We start from the raw sequence: 21,747 nt of genomic DNA on the forward strand, positions 1-21,747 counted from the left end.
TGCTCTGCACCGTTCACTGTGCCCCATACATAGCTGTGCTGTGCCATATACGGTGCTCTGCACCGTTCACTGTGCCCTATAGCTGTGCTGTGCCATATACGGTGCTCTGCACCGTTCACTGTGCCCCATAGCTGTGCTGTGCCATATACGGTGCTCTGCACCGTTCACTGTGCCCCATAGCTGTGCTGTGCCATATACGGTGCTCTGCACCGTTCACTGTGCCCTATAGCTGTGCTGTGCCATATACGGTGCTCTGCACCGTTCACTGTGCCCCATAGCTGTGCTGTGCCATATACGGTGCTCTGCACCGTTCACTGTGCCCCATAGCTGTGCTGTGCCATATACGGTGCTCTGCACCGTTCACTGTGCCCCATAGATGTTCCACATAAATTTGTGCCGCCGCTGCCGCAATAAAGAAAAAAAAACACATACTCACCTCCCTTGATTGCAGCTCCCGGCGTCTCGTTCCGGCGCCTCCATCTTCCCGGCGTCTCTGCTCTGACTGATCAGGCAGAGGGCGCCGCGCACACTGTATGCGTCATCGCGCCCTCTGACCTGATCAGTCAGAGCGCAGAGGCGCCGGGAAGATGGATCGGCGCCCGGCGGCTGGAACGAGGACAGGTGAATATAACATACTCACCTAGTCCTGGCGATCCTCGCGCTGTCCCCTCCTGTCTTCGGTGCCGCAGCTTCTTTCTCTATCAGCGGTCACCGGCACCGCTGATTAGAGAAATGAATAGGCGGCTCCGCCCCTATGGGAGGTGGAGCCGCTTATTCATTTCTGTAATGAGCGGTCCCACGTGAAGAAGCTGCAGCGCCGAAGCCCGTGGGACGGCAGGGACAGCGCGAGGATCGCTGGGACTAGGTAAGTATGCCTCAGCGCCCTCACCCCCTCACCCGCCGACCCCACCGCTACCGTGACTCGAGTATAAGCCGAGGGGGGCACTTTCAGCCCAAAAATTTGGGCTGAAAATCTCGGCTTATACTCGAGTATATACGGTATATTTAGTGGCGGTAATAGTGTTAGCATTATCAATTTGGAAAATTAAGGTTTTTAAATTCTTAAAACACAAATACTTTTTTACTATATAGACCAAAGCTATAGTTAGACTTTCTTTTAACCAGGACAAAGGTTAAGTTTACTGCCCTAAAACTGTATGTAATTAGTATGGCTAGGGAGAGAGGCTTATTTTCTCCTCATATGGCAATTAGCAGTTGACGCAAATGCCTTGGTAGCGCCCCCCTTTCTCTTCCCTGCTCTGCTCCTGAGACAGAAAAACAACCGAAAAATAGGGACAAATATATTATGGTGTTAATGTCCCATATATAATATTGAGATAGCGCATGTATGACATTTCATTTATAGGATGTCGTTTCCCTACATATTTTATTATGGTTTTTTAACACTTCTCAGAATATAAAAATGTGGAAGAAATTATTCACAGTGCATATGTTAATCCAAATGATTTGCAAATTTAATAAGAAACTACAACTTATTCTGTACTGTATGCATGTCTTCTACTAAACAAAATTATTAATATTGTCTAGGCATTAGTGCCATTATGTTACATTACACAGATCATTCCATAAGGTTTCTTTTTTATCGATTTTATTTTATACTAGCTGAAGAGACGGGCATTGCCTGGGCATAGTAAATATCTGTGGTTAGCTATAGCACTTCACTTTTCTAATTTTCCCATCACGCCTCTTATTTTCCCCTCACACCTCTCATTTCCCCCCTCAGTCCTTTTATTTTCCCCCTCACTCCTCTCATTCCCCATCACTCCTCTCATTCCCCCTAACACTTGTCATTTCGACCTCCTATCTGTCATTTTCCATTCACTCCACTATTTTTCCTCACTCCTCTCATTTTGCACTCACACCTTTTCATTTTCACTTCACACCTATCATTTCCACCTCACACCTCTCATTTTCCCCTCAGAATATACATGTTTGTCATCTACCTTATATATAGTATACACATGTATGTCATCCCCCCTGTATATAGTATATACCTGTATGTCATCTCCCCTGTAAATAGTATATACCTGCTGTATGTAATCTCCTCCTGTATATTATATATACCTATATGTCATCTCCTCCTGTATATAGTATATACCTGTATGTCCTCTCTTCTGTATATAGTATATACCTGTATGTCATCTCCTATAGATAGTATATACCTGTATGTAATCTCCTGAATATAGTATATACCTGTATGTCATCTCCCCTGTATATAGTATATACCTGCTGTATGTCATCTCCTCCTCTATATACCTATGTGTCATCTCCTCTTTTTTATAGTATATACCTGTATGTCATCTCCTCCTGTATATAGTATATACGTGTGTCATCTCCTCCTGTCTATAGTATATACAGTACAGACCAAAAGTTTGGACACACCTTCTCATTTAAAGATTTTTCTGTATTTTCATGACTATGAAAATTGTACATTCACACTGAAGGCATCAAAACTATGAATTAACACATGTGGAATTATATACTTAACAAAAAAGTGTGAAACAGCTGAAATTATGTCTTATATTCTAGGTTCTTCAAAGTAGCCACCTTTTGCTTTGATGACTGCTTTGCACACTCTTGGCATTCTCTTGATGAGGTTCAAGAGGTAGTCACCGGGAATGGTTTTCACTTCACAGGTGTGCCCTGTCAGGTATAATAAGTGGGATTTCTTGCCTTATAAATGGTGTTGGGACTATCAGTTGTGTTGAGCAGAAGTCTGGTGGATACACAGCTGATAGTCCTACTGAGTAACATAGTAACATAGTAACATAGTTAGTAAGGCCGAAAAAAGACATTTGTCCATCCAGTTCAGCCTATATTCCATTATAATAAATCCCCAGATCTACGTCCTTCTACAGAACCTAATAATTGTATGATACAATATTGTTCTGCTCCAGGAAGACATCCAGGCCTCTCTTGAACCCCTCGACTGAGTTCATAGTAACATAGTTACTGTGTAGACTGTTAGACTGAGTAGACTGTTAGAATTTGTATTATGGCAAGAAAAAGCAGCTAAGTAAAGAAAAACAAGTGGAAATCATTACTTTAAGAAATGAAGGTCAGTCAGTCTAAAAAAATTGGGAAAACTTTGAAAGTGTCCCCAAGTGCAGTTGCAAAAACCATCAAGCGCTACAAAGAAACTGGCTCACATGAGGACCGCCCCAGGAAAGGAAGATCTCTGCTTCTGAGGATAAGTTTATCCGAGTCACCAGCCTCAGAATTCGCAGGTTAACAGCAGCTCAGATTAGAGACCAGGTCAATGCCACACGGAGTTCTAGCAGCAGACTCATCTCTATAACAACTGTTAAGAGGAGACTTTGTGCAGCAGGCCTTCATGGTAAAATAGCTGCTAGTAAACCACTGCTAAGGACAGGCAACAAGCAGAAGAGACTTGTCTGGGCTAAAGAACACAAGGAATGGACATTAGACCAGTGGAAATCTGTGCTTTGGTCTGATGAGTCAAAATTTGAGATCTTTGGTTCCAACCACCGTGTCTTTGTGTGACGCAGAAAAGGTGAACGGATGGACTCTACATGCCTGGTTCCCACCATGCAGCATGGAGGAGGTGTGATGGTGTGGGGGTGCTTTGCTGTTTACACTGATGGGGATTTATTCAAAATTGAAGGCATACTGAACCAGCATGGCTACCACAACATCTTGCAGTGGCATGCTATTCCATCTGGTTTGCGTTTATTTGGACCATCATTTATTTTTCAACAGGACAAAAACCCCAAACACACCTCCAGGCTGTGTAAGGGCTATCTGACCAAGAAGGAGAGTGATGGGGTGCTAAATCAGACCTGAACCCAATCGATATGGTTTGGGGTGAGCTGGACCGCAGAGTGAAGGCAAAAAGAGCCAACAAGGGCTAAGCATCTCTGAGAACTCCTTCAAAATTTTTGGTGACTACCTCTTGAAGCTCATCAAGAGAATGCCATGGGTGTGCAAAGCAGTCATCATAGCAAAAGGTGGCTACTTTGAAGAACCTAGAATAAAATACATATTTTCAGTTGTTTCACACTTTTTTGTTAAGTATATAATTCCACATGTGTTAATTCATAGTTTTGATGCCTTCAGTGTGAAAGTACAATTTTCATAGTCATGAAAATACAGAAAAATCTTTAAATGAGAAGGTGTGTCCAAACTTTTGGTCTGTACTGTACCTGTGTGTCATCTCCCCTGTATATAGAATGTACCTGTATTTCATCTCCTCCTGTATTAGACCTCGTTCACACGTTATTTGGTCAGTATTTTTACCTCAGTATTTGTAAGCTAACAACCTGAAAAATCCCCAGCCAACAGGAAGCCCTCCCCCCTGGCAGTATATATTAGCTCACACATACACATAATAGACAGGTCATGTGACTGACAGCTGCCGTATTTCCTATATGGTACATTTGTTGCTCCTATTTTTTGTCTGCTTATTAATCAGATTTTTATTTTTGAAGGATAATACCAGACTTGTGTGTGTTTTAGGGCGAGTTTCATGTGTCAAGTTGTGTGTGTTGAGTTGCGTATGGCGATATGCATGTAGCGACTTTTGTGAGATGAGTTTTATGTGGCCACATGTGTGTAGCAACTTTTTGTGTGTCGAGTTGCATGTGACAGGTTATGTTCAAGTTGTGTGCAGCAAGTTTTGCGCATGACGAGTTTTGCGCGTGGCGAGTTTTATGTGTGGTGCGTTTTGAGTATGTGCAAGTTTTGTGTGAGGCAACTTTTGCATGTGTTGCAACTTTTGTGCATGTGGCAATTTTTCCACGTGTGCAAGTTTTGCATGTGGCGAGTTTTCCATGAGGTGAGTTTTGTACGTGTGGCTAGTTTTGAGTGAGCCTAGGTTTGCATGTGTCGAGTTTTGCATGTGGAAAATTTTGCGCGTGGCGAGTTTTGAGTGGTGGCTTTTGTGTTTCGACTTTTATGTGGCAAGGTTGGTGTATGTGTGGTGAAATATGTGCTGTGGGTGGTATATTTGTTCAAGCACGTGGTAGTGTGTGGCGCATTGTGTGTGTGTGTTCATATCCCTGTGTGTGGTGAGTATCCCATGTCGGGGCCCTACCTTAGCAACTGTATGGTATATACTCGTTGGCACCATTGCTCTCATTCTTTAAGTCCCCCTTGTTCACATCTGGCAGCTGTCAATTTGCCTCCAACTCTTTTCCTTTCACTTTTTCCCCAAAAAGGGGCAAAATTGTTTGGAGAACTGGAAAGCGCGGGGTTAAAATTTCACCTCACAGCATAGCCTATGACGCTCTTGGGGTCCAGACGTGTGACTGTGCAAAATTTTGTGGCTGTAGCTGCGACGGTGCAGATGCCAATCCCAGACATACACACATACATATACACACACATTCAGCTTTATATATTAGATTTTTGTAGGGTCTAAGGATCTTCGAATGAACACTAAAATGTCCATATCCTTGATTTATTCATTGTTTTCTATTAATTTTTAGAATATAATACATTATTTTAATGTAATATAATAAATTATATAAATCAATACATACATACAGTGGGGCAAAAAAGTATTTAGTCAGTCAGCAATAGTGCAAGTTCCACCACTTAAAAAGATGAGAGGCGTCTGTAATTTACATCATAGGTAGACCTCAACTATGGGAGACAAACTGAGAAAAAAAAATCCAGAAAATCACATTGTCTGTTTTTTTAACAATTTATTTGCATATTATGCTGGAAAATAAGTATTTGGTCAGAAACAAACAATCAAGATTTCTGGCTCTCACAGACCTGTAACTTCTTCTTTAAGAGTCTCCTCTTTCCTCCACTCATTACCTGTAGTAATGGCACCTGTTTAAACTTGTTATCAGCATAAAAAGACACCTGTGCACACCCTGAAACAGTCTGACTCCAAACTCCACTATGGTGAAGACCAAAGAGCTGTCAAATGACACCAGAAACAAAATTGTAGCCCTGCACCAGGCTGGGAAGACTGAATCTGCAATAGCCAACCAGCTTGGAGTGAAGAAATCAACAGTGGGAGCAATAATTAGAAAATGGAAGACATACAAGACCACTGATAATCTCCCTCGATCTGGGGCTCCACGCAAAATCCCACCCCGTGGGGTCAGAATGATCACAAGAACGGTGAGCAAAAATCACAGAACCACGCGGGGGGACCTAGTGAATGAACTGCAGAGAGCTGGGACCAATGTAACAAGGCCTACCATAAGTAACACACTATGCCACCATGGACTCAGATCCTGCAGTGCCAGACGTGTCCCACTGCTTAAGCCAGTACATGTCCGGGCCCGTCTGAAGTTTGCTAGAGAGCATTTGGATGATCCAGAGGAGCTTTGGGAGAATGTCCTATGGTCTGATGAAACCAAACTGGAACTGTTTGGTAGAAACACAACTTGTCGTGTTTGGAGGAAAAAGAATACTGAGTTGCATCCATCAAACACCATACCTACTGTAAAGCATGGTGGTGGAAACATCATGCTTTGGGGCTGTTTCTCTGCAAAGGGGCCAGGACGACTGATCCGGGTACATGAAAGAATGAATGGGGCCATGTATCGTGAGATTTTGAGTGCAAACCTCCTTCCATCAGCAAGGGCATTGAAGATGAAACGTGGCTGGGTCTTTCAACATGACAATGATCCAAAGCACACAGCCAGGGCAACGAAGGAGTGGCTTCGTAAGAAGCATTTCAAGGTCCTAGAGTGGCCTAGCCAGTCTCCAGATCTCAACCCTATAGAAAACCTTTGGAGGGAGTTGAAAGTCCGTGTTGCCAAGCGAAAAGCCAAAAACATCACTGCTCTAGAGGAGATCTGCATGGAGAAATGGGCCAACATACCAACAACAGTGTGTGGCAACCTTGTGAAGACTTACAGAAAACGTTTGGCCTCTGTCATTGCCAACAAAGGATATATTACAAAGTATTGAGATGAAATTTTGTTTCTGACCAAATACTTATTTTCCACCATAATATGCAAATAAATTGTTAAAAAAACAGACAATGTAATTTTCTGGATTTTTTTTTCTCAGTTTGTCTCCCATAGTTGAGGTCTACCTATGATGTAAATTACAGACGCCTCTCATCTTTTTAAGTGGTGGAACTTGCACTATTGCTGACTGACTAAATACTTTTTTGCCTCACTGTATATAATAAAGTCTACAATTGTATTATATAATACAATCTAAAATAAGTAATATAATTATAAACTAAGTATATATAAATATATATAGATACTGTATATAGATAGATATAAATATCTGTCTATCTATATATGATATATATATATATATATATATATAGAGAGAGAGAGAGAGAGAGAGAGATACAGGGGCATAACTACAACAGGAGCAGGGGTTGCAATTGCACCCGTGCCCTGGAGCCTAAGGGGCCCTAAAAGTCCTTTTGGCCTGTAGAAAAAGACTGTTGCTGTTAAAGATTTTAAATATTTAGAGGCCCCGTTGGAGCTTTCACATCGGGCCCATGAGTTTTAAGCTACGCCACTGTATATATATATATGTATATATCTTTATATATATAGATATATATATCGATAGATAGATAGATATGTTACAAAAGTGTGTTACAATGTTTCAATACATGTTGCCTAACGGGTGACATACCAGCCCTGGCATGACAATGTAAGATGGCTTACTTGCCCTGCAATGCTCCTCTGGGAAATGTAATATTCTCATTGCATCTTCATAGAGAAAGAGGACTAGAACCTTATAGTGCTGTGTAAACATTGTGTCTGCATATTGAGATTCTGATTTGGCTTTTATCCTAAGTCATATTGGAAGACATGTTAAAGAGTCGATAATGACTTGTTAATTGCTGCTGCTTCCAAAAAGTGGAGCTACAGGAATCAAGGGGGTTAAATACATGTTGATACTTCCAATGATACTCAGTTTGAAGCCATATGCATACACAGTTATGGTATCTATTTATCTCTCTATCTATCTATCTATTAGCTATTTATCTATTATCTAACTATTATATATCTATCTATCTATTATCTGTCTATTAGCAATCTATTATCTATCTATTATCTATCATCTATCTATTATCTACACTGTGTGCGGAATTGCTAGGCAAGTTGTATTTTGATCACATGATACTTTTTATACATGTTGTCCTACTCCAAGCTGTTCAGGCTTGAGAGCCAACCACCAATTAAGTAAACCAGGTGATGTGCATCTCTGTAATGAGGAGGGGCGTTGTCTAATGACATCAAAACCCTATATAAGGTGTGTTTAATTATTAGGCAACTTCCTGTCCTTTGGCAAAATGGGTCAGAAGAGAGATTTGATGGGCTCTGAAAAGTCCAAAATTGTGAGATGTCTTGCAGAGGGATGCAGCAGTCTTGAAATTGCCAAACTTTTGAAGCATGATCACCAAACAATCAAGCGTTTCATGGCAAATAGCCAACAGGGTCGCAAGAAGTGTGTTGGGCAAAAAAGGCGCAAAATAACTGCCCATGAATTGAGGAAAATCAAGCGTGAAGCTGCCAAGATGCCATTTGCCACCAGTTTTGCCATATTTCAGAGCTGCAACGTTACTGGAGTAACAAAAACCACAAGGTGTGCGATACTCAGGGACATGGTCAAGGTAAGGAAGGCTGAAAAACGACCACCTTTGAACAAGAAACATATGATAAAACTTCAAAACTGGGCCAAGAAATATCTTAAAACTGACTTTTCAAAGGTTTTATGGACTGATGAAATGAGAGTGACTCTTGATGGGCCAGATGAATGGGCCAGAGGTTGGATCAGTAAAAGGCAGAGAGCTCCACTCAGACGCCAGAAAGGTGGAGGTGGGGTACTGGTATGGTCTGGTATCATCAAAGATGAACTTGTGGGACCTTTTCAAGTTGAGGATGGAGTAAAGCTCAACTCCCAGACCTGCTGCCAGTTTCTGGAAGACAACTTCTTCAAGCAGTGGTACAGGAAGAAGTCGGTATCGGTATGAAAACATGATTTTCATGCAGGACAATGCTCCATCACATGCCTCCAACTACTCCACAGCATGGCTGGCCAGTAAAGGTCTCAAAGAAGAGAAAATAATGACATGGCCCCCTTGTTCACCTGATCTGAACCCCATAGAGAACCTGTGGTCCCTCATAAAATGTGAGATCTACAGGGATTGAGAACAGTCCACCTCTCGGACCGGTGTCTGGAGGCTGTGGTGGATGCTGCACGCAATGTTGATTGTAAACAGAACAACTGACAGAATCTGTGGATGGAAGGCTGTTGAGTGTCATCATAAATAAAGATGGCTCTATTGGTCACTAATTTTTTGGGGGTTTGTTTTTGCATGTCAGAAATGTTTATTTCAGTTATATTGGTTTACCTGGTGAAAGTAAACAAGTGAGATGGGAATATTTTTGGTTTTTATTAAGTTGCCTAATAATTCTGCACAGTAATAGTTACCTGCACAAACAGATATCCTCCTAAGATAGCCAAATCTAAAAAAAAAAACACTCCAACTTCCAAAAATATTAAGCTTTGATATTTATGAGTCTTTTGGGTTGATTGAGAACATACTGTAGTTGTTGATCAATAATAAAAATAATCCTCTAAAATACAACTTGCCTAATAATTCTGCACACAGTGTATTATCTATCTATTATCTATCATCTATTATCTATTATTTATTATATATCTATCTATTATCTATATATTATCTATTATCTATCTATCTATTATCTATCCATTATCTATCATCTATATATTATCTATATATCTAACTTTTATCCATCTATCATCTGTTATCTATCTATCTATAGATCTAACTATTATCTATTTATCTATTATCTATCTATAGATCTATCTATTATCTATCATCTCTCTATCTATCTATCTATCTATCTATCTATCCCATATCTATCTATCTATCTATCATCTATCCAAGGGTGGACACAGACAGAAAAGGCCCAAGAACAGTATATAGGCCCTTTGCATGTCCGATAGTTCATCATAATACACTCATTAATGTGTCTGTCACAAAAGCTGCTTGTGGCTTTGGAACTGAAAGTGGGCTCCCTTATCTATTATTTCTCTGTCTGTCTATCTATTATCTATGTATCATTTATCATCTATCTATATTCTATCCCATATCTATCTATTATCTATCTATTATCTATCTCTACTTCTCTCTAGCTATCTACCTATCTCTCTGAGTGCTGAAAAATTGCAAAAGTTATAAATGAAACATTCTTTTTATAAGATTTGTAAAGCACTGACATCAATGAAGTTGTGCTTTCATCAACATTTTTATTTGTATGTTCTTTAAAAACTAAATTAAGAGGAAAAGCACATTTAAGGTTCACCAGTTAGTAAACGGTGTATCAACAGGAATCTTGAATTGAAGACATGTTTATCCATTGCATATGCTTATACAAAGCTGCTATGTATGTGGGTTATGGACTTTTTCAAATCTAAAGAGGGTACATGTCATGGAAAAAAAGTTAATACACCATAAGAATTGTACTAAACAATCACTCTGTTTATTTATTCCTACCACCGAGAAGTGTAAATGACAGAAAAATTACACGAGAACAATATGTGATTTGAAAATACAACAGAATGTAATAAAAATGTAAATCAACAATAAAACCACCCTTTTATTCCATTTATATGCTTTGTTCTTGCTTTATAATTAATATTTAATTTGATGCTAGTCTTTATCATCTTAATATAAACCAATCACTAATTCTCTGGTGTTTATGGAACATTATTTGTTTATGTTTACCAATGCACATAATACACAGTTATATATGTATCTACTGTATATTCGAAAACTGCAAGTATTGGCATTCCATTGATGCCTATGGCTTGATAGGTCCAACTCTTTAGATTCTTTACAAAGTAGTTGTACTTTAAACGAAGCAGTGATTTGTTGTTGCATTTACAGCTTGTCTGATATGCAATTAGTGTTTATTGCTCAAACACCTCTTTAAGAATGACTGTCATATCTATAAAAAATCAAACCAATATAAGTCTGCAAGTGCGTTTACAGGGAAAAATTACTCTTCAGCTTTTTAAATCAGATGAGAAATTGACACTTCATGGAAAAAAAAACTAATTACTGTGTGATGATGTGAATCCTTGAATTTAATCCAATATGTTTGAACAGCTCCTGCTGACTTTTCCCATTAAACAGATTTTCCGTGAGATAGGGAAACATGACCAATATTCTGTTCTGAATAGATTTCCCGACATCACACAACCAAACCAAAATGAGATGCTTGGCGTAACTGATTAATCCAGCTCATGATACTGATCTTAGCATTTTAGACTGTAATTGAGGGGAAATAATCTGTAAACATTCCTGAACTGTGTAAAATCATTCTTCATGATTGACACAACTAAATGTAAAGATAACTGCTTTGATTTGCTAACAATTTAAACTCCACTGTAATAAAATGTGCTTCATTTTCAAGATTTACAGTATACCGTGTATTCCATAATTAATAATAATAATAATAATTTCATTTATATAGTGCCAACATATTCCGCAGCGCTTTACAAATTATTTAGCGTGATTATGAAAATAGCTTGAATATTTTAGCAGTGAGGCTAAAAACCTACCAATCACCCTCAGCTATATTATTAGAGGTTTATCAAGGCAGATATATTTATCTTCTATGTAGTCAAATCTGTAAGTTCTCATGGATGCGTGCCACCACCCCTATAATGAATGTAAAGCTACCAGTTCTGCTCAATGCCGTAGAACAGTGTTCCCAACTCCAGCCCTCAAGAGCCAACAACAGATCATGTTTTCAGGATTTCCTTAGTATTCCACAGGAATTACCACCTGGACAATACTAAGGAAATCTTCAAAACAAGATCTGTTGGTTGCTCTTGAGGACTGGAGTTGGGTAACACTGCTGTAGAGCATGGTACAAATCTGTACTGAATCTGTTCTGATAGCATAGCCTACTAATATGACTATGTCTGCAAACAAATTTATGACTCAACTAAGCAATGAAATGAATTTTTAATGTTTTGGGGTCACTGTTGACTATGAGATGTTTCAATTCATTGCAATCAATTCATGCTTGCCATATATTAATATAGGCTGATGTCTTCTTGTCGCTAAAAAAAACCACTTCAAGAGGTATTCCCTTACTTAGACATGATTGATAAGAGTTTGGCCATGGTTCATTAAAATAAAGTTTTAATAAAGATGAAAGATGACGTTAGATTTTTTTCCTGTACATTGCCTTTTTTTAAACCAGCAATATCCATATACTGTAATTCTGCAGTATTATTATTATTTATATAGCACCATTAATTCCATGACGTTGTACATGAGAAGGGGTTACATGCAAAGTTATAGATATTGTTTAAAGTAAACCAATTTACGATGACAGACTGGTACAGAGGGCCGAGGACCCTGTCCTTGCGGACTTACATTCTATGGGATGACATCTATATGTGCATAAACCTCTTTAATGGTTGCAAGCATGATATTTGTAGTGTTTTTCTATAGCAATTTTATTAAACCTACCTGTACTTTAAATCAACTTCAGATTGTGAGCTCTGGCCTAAATCCTTCACATACTATGGCATAGCACAAGGTGGCACACAAGTGTACGACTAAATGATATACAGTACAAAACGGCCAGTAGAACTCTAAAGGTCATACAGTGAAGACTTTCTGCAAAAACATTAACTTGTGAGGTAAATGTTAATTAAGTAGTTTATAGAATTCGCTTTTTCCTGATATTTTTAGTAGGGGAGATGCCAGGTCTTTGTAAGGTTTTGTGTCACAGGTATTTGCAGCTATTTTTTTAAAAAGACGGAATGGCTAAGTAGCTTTTCCGTTTTTTCTTTTCTACAAATGACAGGTGAATGGAGTGTGTCTGTTTAGCATTACATCTACTGTATTTTTTGCTATGAATGTTTGATGAATGATCATAATCTCTTTGCAAGGAAAGTCTCTTGACCTATAGTGTTACTTGTTGGAGATTGATGGTATTGTGTCTTACATTTGTGCTGTAACCTGTCATGGAAGATTATTATTTAGAGATTTCTAAGCTAGATAAATGAAAAATCTTCATTGTCGGTTTTATGGAAGACTATAAGAATAAATATGAAGAAATGTTTAAAAAGGAATAAACCGCTCAAATTGAATATTTACTAATTGATTCTGTAATGATATTTGTGTCTCAATTGTCTCATCGATGGTCGCTGAAAAAGGCAACAAATGGCCATTAACACGTCAATATATTATCACATGCAGATCAACAGGACTTGTCTGCCTGGTAAACTTTTCCATCATGAAGATTCTTTGTCCAGCCACCCCTAAAACGCATTAAATCATTCAATTGATTATGAAATGTCCTAGTCTTTTCTCGTTTATCTATGAATCTCACTCTGTCTGTTCCTATCAGAGTTGCCAGCTTGATTTCATTCTTCTAGACAACTTATACAAAATTCACAGACAGAATTTTTTAGCAACACACTGGATTCACTAGAATAAATCAGTAAAATATGTGATGATAAAATGTGTCTGGTTGCACGTACGATTTCAAATGTCATCTGCAAAGCTGATATAATCAATGCATTAGCGATCAATATTTTAAGCTCAATTTAGGTTGCATTTTTGCCACAATCATGGTGGAAATGCACAATTTTGATTCAATTTTTGAAAACTGTGCGAAAACGCTAAAGTTTTACCATGATCGCAACAATAAAACCAGCCGCACTGTGTGAACGCAGGCTTCACTACTTAATAACACAAGCAGATTTGATGATTTATTGCTTAATTACACAAAATGCAGGAAATTATGTCATCAGATTATTTAGATTCGCAGTAGTTTTCAGCAGAACTAAAGGCTTATTAGAATCATATCCAGCAATAATTATTGAGTGTAAGTAATTATTGAAAAAGTTGTCAATTAAGAGCAATTGCTGCCACTGTAGATGAAACTAATTTATTACGTGAAATGTTTGTGACATCAATCTAGCCAAATTTTGTTCTCCCTTAAAACAATATACAAGGCTTTTTCAATGTTCAACCTCGGAGTGAACATCTTTCTAATGTCAGTTTTAATACCAAATTAATATTAGTATAGAATCTGTGCACATTAACATCACGATAATAAAATCAGATTTTCACAGAATGGTAATGGGTATAGCCGACCCTTGTTTCTATGGAGCAGCCTAGTATCTGAAGCTGTCAGTATGTTCCGTTATAAAAAGAGTTAATGCCTGACTTACAAAAATCACTTGCTACATTTGGACAGATTGCCAACCCAGGAGAACAAAAAAAAAAACCTTGATTTCAGATGAGTTTTCCCTATTTGTAGCACTGTACACTTTCTCAGACGGAAAATGAATGTGTAGACATGCATGAGACATTTGTATGCAGAAAAACAGAACCATTTCTGAGAACCCTTTTAGGGTTACTAAGTTACGGAACATTGTTCTGAGTGAAAAACTGTGAAATCACAGTGTAACTGGGCGGGTTTCACACAACCACAATGTAAAATCAGAGCACATCTAGAAAAGTATTCTCTGCAATAATTTATTCTGTTTTGCATCACTGCTTTACAATTGTATTTCCGCCATTAGAATAAAAATGAAAATAACTTCACGTGAATCGGACGAATGGCTCGTTACCATGAAATAACCGATTAAGAAATGCATAATGCTAAGGTGTAAGATGTTCAGAATTTATGGAAAATAGCTTGGACTCATAATTTACATTACAATGCACCAATATACAAGCCTAGTGTTTATTAAACACCCATTATTTACAATAATACATAAAACTTACATGTACAACAGATAGAAAGACAGACAGATACATAGATATGAGACAGATAATAGATAGAAAGATAATAGATAGATAGATAATAGATCTAGATAGATAATAGATAGACAGATAATAAACAGATAGATAATAGATCTATAGATAGATAGATAGATAGATAGATACATAGATATGTGATAGATAGATAGATGATATATAGATAATATATAGATAGATATGAGATAGATAGATAGACTGATAGATAGATAATATATAGATAGATATGAGATAGATAGATAGATAGATAGATAGATAGATAGATAGATAGATAATATATAGATAGATATGAGATAGATAGATAGATAGATAGTATATGGATAGATAATACATAGATAATAGATACAGTAGATAGATAGATAGATAGATAGATAGATAGATAGATAGATAGATAGATGATAGATAATAGATAGCTAAATAATATATAGATAGATAGATAATAAACAGATAGATAATAGATCTATAGATAGATAGATAGATAATAGATAGATAGATAATAAACAGATAGATAATAGATCTATAGATAGATAGATAGATAGATAGATAGATGATAGATATAGATAGATAATACGTAGAATAGATACAGTAGATAGATAGATAGATGATAGATAATAGCTAAATAATATATAGATAGATAGATTAATAGATAGATAGATAATAGATCTATAGATAGATAATAGATGATATATAGATAGATAATAGATAAATAGATATAGAATAGATAGATAATAGATTTATAGATAGATAGATAGATAGAGATAGATAGATAATAGATAGATGATAGATAATAGATAGCTAAATAATATATAGATAGATAGATTAATAGATAGATAGATAATAGATGATATATAGATAGATAATAGATAGATAGATAGATATATAATAGATAGATATATAATAGATAGATAATAGATTTATAGATAGATAGATAATAGATGATAGATAGATAGATAGATAGATAGATAGATAGATAGATAGATAGATAGATAGATAGATAGATAGATATGAGATAGATAATAGATAGATGTAATTTATGGTGACCAAAAATTCAAAGTATACAAAACATACTGAAGATGGAGTTTCTATCCTTTAAGCATAATCTTACTGACACATCTTCTCCATAGCATCTCTGTTTGATTAGGCAGCAGTTCAGCCTTTGCAAACACCACTCTAGTGACCATTTAGCATGATTCTTCCTTTGAAGCTTAGATTTTGCCCTTCTATTGCAGTTAATATGTAAACTTGCTGCCTAAAACCTTTATCCTTAAAGGAGAGGATTAAGCAAAGTTTCATTGCATTTCAAAATGTAGCCCATGCCATGCTTGTAAAAGTGTCTTAATAAATTGTAACAATAGAAATTTTGACATTTCTAAACTGAATAAATCTGTGCACTAAATCCGTAGGGATATTCGGAAGCTGTTTGTGAAATAAGGCACCTGCTCATTATTAAATGTCTCGTACAGGTAGATCTGCTGCGGAAACAAACCTTGCAGTGAAAAGCTCTATTAGCTCTAGAAAGTAAAACTTACAGTTCAGTATGACTATCTAGAAAGCCTTTGGATGGTTTCTTTGTCGAATATTTGTCAAGGTGAAGGAAAATGACACATCTCTTGTAAAAGTTAGACTATGTGCCTCATAAATAGGCGGTGTATTGTCATATAGTGCAATTGTTATATCATGTAGGATACAAGATCACGTATGACAAATCCATCAGCCGTGCAAAACTAGTTGCTCAATGTGAATATTTTTTCACTTTCTTAAGTATATCAGTGCATTTGATAATACCCAATAAATAGTCAAATATTAGGTGTTTTAGCGGTATATTCAGTATTAATAATTGAATGGGAGCATTCTTAGAAATTATTGCACACAGTGTGTTTGTGACCCAGATGTCACGTATAGTGATAATTTAAGTTGTATGTCAGTCACTACAGTTGCACTATAGATGGATGTTATTCACAGATTATTTCTAGAAATACTTGTTGCTATGTTAATAGTAATGATGAACCTCACCTTCAGTTTATGAGTGCTAAGAATAATTAAGTATAATAGAGATTATAATAAATATAAAAAGGTTTATTAATGCTGGGATCCAAATTGCAAAGTGTTAGCCGATTGCCTTATTTAGTAAGGGTAGGTCGGTAAAACAAATAAGTCATGTCTATTCTTCCTTTACGACTCGTTGGCTTGCCTACACTTCTGCTTGTTTGTTAATAATTATTTCTCAACTTTTCACACAATGATTTCTTTCAAACACCAGTGAGTGTCGGCTGGTTGTGGAAGAGACATGCTATGTAGTCTGAGTTTAGATATAAAAGAGTTAAATGCAACAGGCAGGAAAATGTCTAACAAATAAACACAGTTAAAAAGTCTAGGTCTGGAAGATAACATCACAAAGCTGCATCTGTCACTTACCATGTTGTTGACATCTGCTTTCCTTGAAGAATCCAATTTTCGTGGTTTTAATTTGCTCTCATTTGGTTTAAATCACCCATAGCTCTGCTATAACTTAGGACAGAAAGTTTTCCATTTCTAGGAGTGTGTCACACAGAGACTACGGATGGCGTGGAAAGCATATATACTTCAAGTGTGGATTCCTTTTCTAGGCAGAAATGTTTGGAGAGCACAACCTATTGAGGAGGGGATGTTTTATTTGATACTAGGGTTGGATGGTAGCACCATTCAGAAAGACAAACTAATCACATCACAGGAGGGAATGGGTGGAGTTCTACCACTGTGTGTCCACTGGAGGGGGGATAGTGAAAGACGAAGACAGATGGAGAAAACCAGCATAGGTGATGGTTTAGTAAATATACTGCTGGGAAATGATCTCATGGCAGTTTCATAATCCCCAGTTGACTGAACCATATGCTGAAACACTGCTAATTTATTTAGCATTTTTTATAACAACAGATTAAAGGTTATTTCAGATAACTTTCCTGATATTTCAATTTTGGTTACACGGTGACTTGCATTAGTGGTAACATAAGAATGCAATGCTGCATTTCTAAAATTACAATTTGCGGAGAACAAAGTTGGATTTCTGCTGATTGTCACATAACAATTTTTATTATTTGCTTAGAGAGGATCGCTTCACGTAACCTCCATCCAAGGTCCATGTCAGCAATCTCTGGTTGTGGACAGGAGATGCAGAAATGTCCTTACATTTGAGTGAAACGGATCGTTCATTTTCAAAAGTCGCCGACTTTTGGCACAGTCGGGTTTCATGAAACCCGACCCGATCCCTGTGTGGGGTCGGCCATGCGGTACGCGACTTTCGCGCCAAAGTCGCGTTTCAATGATGCGAAAAGCGCCATTTCTCAGCCAATGAAGGTGGACGCAGAGTGTGGGCAGCGTGATGACATAGGTCCTGGTCCCCACCATCTTACAGAAGGGCATTGCAGTGATTGGCTTGCTGTCTGCGGCGTCACAGGGGCTATAAAGAGGCATTCCCGCCGACCGCCATCTTACTGCTGCTGATCTGAGCATAGGGAGAGGTTGCTGCGGCTTTGTCAGAAGCAGGGATAGCGTTAGGCAGGGTCCATTAACCTCCAAACCGCCTGTGCTGTAGCGATTTCCACTGTCCAACACCACCTTTTGTTTGCAGGGACAGTGGAAGCTACATTTTTTTCCTCAGCGCTGTAGCTCATTGGGCTGCACTAGAAGGCTCCCTGATAGCTGCATTGCTGTGTGTACACCGCTGTGCAAACCAACTGCTTTTTTTAAAGCACAAATCCTGTTGTTCCTTCCTTTCTGCACAGCTATCTTTTTTGTTTGGCCACACTTTTGATTTAATTTGTGCAGCAGTCCACTCCTTGTTATTACTGCCTGCCATACCTGGCTGAGATTACTGCAGGGAGATAGTAATTGTAGGACAATTCTCCCTAAAAAAAAAGTAGTGGGAGATTAAGATTGGCATTTCTGCTAGAGTGCCAGTCCTGTGTGTGCCATCTCTCTCCAATTTTGGGGCACAGAAAGCCTAGTGTGTAATACTGGCCCTGATTTCTTGGCAATTCTCCCTAACCAAAAAAAGTAGTGGGAGATTAAGATTGGCATTTCTGCTAGAGTGCCAGTCCTGTGTGTGCCATCTCTCTCCAATTTTGGGGCACAGAAAGCCTAGTGTGTAATACTGGCCCTGATTTCTTGGCAATTCTCCCTAACCAAAAAAAGTAGTGGGAGATTAAGATTGGCATTTCTGCTAGAGTGCCAGTCCTGTGTGTGCCATCTCTCTCCAATTTTGGGGCACAGAAAACCTAGTTTTTTTATTTTTTTTATTTTGGTTTTTAAATTCTCCCTGAAAAAAAAATAAATAGTGGGAGATTAATATTGGCCTTTGAGCTTCTGTGCCAGTCCTGTGTGTGCCATCTCTCTCAAATTGTGGGCCACAGAAAGCCTAGTGTCTTTTTTTTGGGGGGGGGTTTAAATTCTCCCTGAAAAAAAATAAAATAAACAGTGGGAGATTAATATTGGCTTTTGTGCTTCTGTGCCAGTCCTGTGTGTGCCATCTCTCTCAAATTGTGGGCCACAGAAAGCCTAGTGTCTGTTCTTTTTTATTTTGGTTTTTAAATTCTCCCTGAAAAAAAATAAATTGTGGTAGATTAATATTGGCCTTTGTGCTTCTGTGCCAGTCCTGTGTGTGCCATCTCTCTCAAATTGTGGGCCACAGAAAGCCTAGTGTCTGTTTTTTTTATTTTGGTTTTTAAATTCTCCCTGAAAAAAATAAATAGTGGGAGATTAATATTGGCCTTTGTGCTTCTGTGCCAGTCCTGTGTGTGCCATCTCTCTCAAATTGTGGGCCACAGAAAGCCTAGTGTCTGTTTTTTTTTATTTTGTTTTTTAAATTCTCCCTAAAAAAAAAAAAATAGTGGGAGATTAACCCCTTCATGACCCAGCCTATTTTGACCTTAAAGACCTTGCCGTTTTTTGCAATTCTGACCAGTGTCCCTTCATGAGGTAATAACTCAGGAACGCTTCAATGGATCCTAGCGGTTCTGAGATTGTTTTTTCGTGACATATTGGGCTTCATGTTAATGGTAAATTTAGGTCAATAAATTCTGTGTTTATTTGTGATAAAAACGGAAATTTGGCGAAAATTTTGAAAATTTCGCAATTTTCACATTTTGAATTTTTATTCTGTTAAACCAGAGAGTTATGTGACACAAAATAGTTAATAAATAACATTTCCCACACGTCTACTTTACATCAGCACAATTTTGGAAACAAAATTTTTTTTTGCTAGGAAGTTATAAGGGTTAAAATTTGACCAGCGATTTCTCATTTTTACAACGAAATTTACAAAACCATTTTTTTTAGGGACCACCTCACATTTGAAGTCAGTTTGAGGGGTCTATATGGCTGAAAATACCCAAAAGTGACACCATTCTAAAAACTGCACCCCTCAAGGTGCACAAAACCACATTCAAGAAGTTTATTAACCCTTCAGGTGCTTCACAGCAGCAGAAGCAACATGGAAGGAAAAAATGAACATTTAACTTTTTAGTCACAAAAATGATTTTTCAGCAACAATTTTTTTATTTTCCCAATGGTAAAAGGAGAAACTGAACCAAGTACGTTGTTGTCCAATTTGTCCTGAGTACGCTGATACCTCATATGTGGGGGTAAACCACTGTTTGGGCGCACGGCAGGGCTTGGAAGGGAAGGAGCGCCATTTGACTTTTTGAATGAAAAATTGGCTGCACTCTTTAGCGGACACCATGTCACATTTGGAGAGCCCCCGTGTGCCTAAAAATTGGAGCTCCCCCACAAGTGACCCCATTTTGGAAACTAGACGCCCCAAGGAACTTATCTAGATGCATAGTGAGCCCTTTAAACCCCCAGGTGCTTCACAAATTGATCCGTAAAAATGAAAAAGTACTTTTTTTTCACAAAAAAATTCTTTTAGCCTCAATTTTTTCATTTTCACATGGACAACAGGATAAAATGGATCCTAAAATTTGTTTGGCAATTTCTCCTGAGTACACCGATACTTCACATGTGGGGGTAAACCACTGTTTGGGCACATGGTAAGGCTCGGAAGGGAAGGAGCGCCATTTGACTTTTTGAATGAAAAATTATCTCCATCGATAGCGGACACCATGTCGCGTTTGGAGAGACCCTGTGTGCTTAAACATTGGAGCTCCCCCACAAGTGACCCCATTTTGGAAACTGGACCCCCCAAGGAACTTATCTAGATGCCTAGTGAGCACTTTAAACCCTCAGGTGCTTCACAAATTGATCCGTAAAAATGAAAAAGTACTTTTTTTTCACAAAAAATTTATTTTCGCCTCAATTTTTTCATTTTCACATGGGGAATAGGACAAAATGGATCCTAAAATTTGTTGAGCAATTTCTCCCGAGTACGCCGATACCTCATATGTGGGGGTAAACCACTGTTTGGGCACACGGCAGGGCTCGGAAGGGAAGGCGCGCCTTTTAACTTTTTGAATGGAAAATTAGCTCCAATTGTTAGCGGACACCATGTCGCATTTGGAGAGCCCCTGTGTGCCTATGCAATGGAGCTCCCCCACAAGTGACCCCATTTTGGAAACTAGACCCCCCAAGGAACTTATCTAGATGCATACTGAGCACTTTAAACCCCCAGGTGCTTCACAGAAGTTTATAATGCAGAGCCATGAAAATAAAAAATAATTTTTCTTTTCTCAAAAATGATTTTTTAGCCTGGAATTTCCTATTTTGCCAATGGTAATAGGAGAAATTGGACCACAAATGTTGTTGTCCAGTTTGTCCTGAGTATGCAGATACCCCATATGTGGGGGTAAACCACTGTTTGGGCGCACGGCAGGGCTCAGAAGGGAAGGCACGCCATTTGGCTTTTTAAATGGAAAATTATCTCCAATCATTAGCGGACACCATGTCGCGTTTGGAGAGCCCCTGTGTGCCTAAACATTGGAGCTCCCCCACAAGTGACCCCATTTTGGAAACTA

General features: G+C 38.1%; 1 protein-coding gene across 2 annotated transcripts in view; it reads right to left on the bottom strand.

Annotated features, from left to right (window-relative positions):
• The window catches only part of LOC138652289 (netrin-1-like), a 297,725-nt gene extending 280,267 nt beyond the window's left edge, over positions 1-17,458 (bottom strand). The window contains exon 1 of one of the 2 annotated variants that reach the window (XM_069743073.1): positions 17,219-17,458. The gene's annotated coding sequence lies outside the window, so the exon portion shown is untranslated. The remainder of the gene's footprint in view (positions 1-17,218) is intronic. The other variant, XM_069743072.1, reaches the window with a different exon arrangement.
• Positions 17,459-21,747: the final 4,289 nt, after the last annotated feature.

Source organism: Ranitomeya imitator, chromosome 10 (genome assembly GCF_032444005.1).
Source record: "Ranitomeya imitator isolate aRanImi1 chromosome 10, aRanImi1.pri, whole genome shotgun sequence".
In the NCBI taxonomy this organism is placed as follows: Eukaryota; Metazoa; Chordata; class Amphibia; order Anura; family Dendrobatidae; genus Ranitomeya; species Ranitomeya imitator.